Below are 1,425 nucleotides of genomic sequence, written 5' to 3'. Positions count from 1 at the left end.
TTTTTTTTTTTTTTGCTTTTTGCTTATTATGAATAATACTCTTATATGGACTTTGGTGTATAAAATTTTTTTTTTTTTGCAGTTTTTGGCCGGGGCTGGGTTTGAACCCGCCACCTCCAGCATATGGGGCTGGCGCCCTACTCCTTTAAGCCACAGGCACCACCTGGTGTATAAGCTTTTGTAGACATATTTTCTTTGGTTACTGGGGTTTTTCTAAGAGATAGGGTTATGCAGGTTGGACTTGAACTCCTGACTCCTAAGTCAGCCTCCTGAATAGCTAGGACTATATGTGCATATCACTGAGCCCAGCTGACATATGCTTTTATGTTATATTCTAAAGTAGACAGTTAAGAGTGGAATTGCCAGGTCATATGGTACATCCATGTTTAATTTTTTTAAAAGACTGCCAAGCTGTTTTCCAAACTGGCTATACCATTTTATATTCCTATTAATAACCATGTTATAAACGAGGAGATTGAGGGAGAGAAGTTATGCAATTTGCCCAAGTCACGCTGGTAGCAAATGGCATAGCCAGGACTCAAACCTAGCTAGCGGGCTCCCAAGCCTATACTGGACTCATAACCATAAGCCTAACCTTCAGTGACAATGAATCAAAGAGGGAAGCCCTTTCTTTCTTCCTTCCTTCCTTCCTTCCTTTCTCTCTCTTCCTCCCTCCCTTTCTTCCTTCTTTTTTTTCTTTCCTTCCTTCCTTCCTCCCTTCCTTCCTTCTTTCCTCCCTCCCTTCCTTTTTCTTTCTTAGAGTCTCACTTTGTTACCTTCAGTAGAGTGCTATGGTGTCACAGCTCACAGCAACCCCAAACTCTTGGGCTCAAGAGATCCTCTTGCCTCAGCCTCCGGAGTAGCTGGGACAACAGGCACCTGCCCCAATGCCTGGCTATTTTTTTATAGATGGTTCTCGCACTTGGTCAGGCCGGTCTCCAACTCCTGAGCTCAAACAATCCACTGGTGTTGGCCTCCCAGAGTGCTAGGATTACAGGTATGAGCCACTAAGCCCAGTCCCTCAGGAAGCCATTTCTTGACCCTACCACAACTTTGGTCTGGCCTGCATTTTAGCTCTTCTTGCTTTCAGATTTCCTAAATTGGCAGGGCTACACCACTCCCTAGAATACATCCACTGGAAATTTGCACCTAAGGTTAAGAGCTTCAATTCTGACTCAAATGGGTCTGTTTACAATCCAGACTCATCATTTTATCAGCTGTGTAACTTTGGGGCAAGTTATTTAACCTTGGGAAGCCTTAGTTTCCCCATCTATAAAATAGGAATAGCATCTTCCCTCATGCAATCAAAAAAGTGTTATATTGGGCAGCACCTGTGGCTCAAAGGAGTAGGGCACCGGCCCCATATGCTGGAGGTGGTGGGTTCAAACCCAGCCCCAGCCAAAAACTGCAAAAAAAAAAAAAAAG

This window comes from Otolemur garnettii, unplaced genomic scaffold (assembly GCF_000181295.1).
Source record: "Otolemur garnettii isolate 467f Iridium unplaced genomic scaffold, OtoGar3 scaffold00018, whole genome shotgun sequence".
NCBI classification, from domain to species: Eukaryota; Metazoa; Chordata; class Mammalia; order Primates; family Galagidae; genus Otolemur; species Otolemur garnettii.
Note: the sequence above shows the minus strand (reverse complement) of the source record.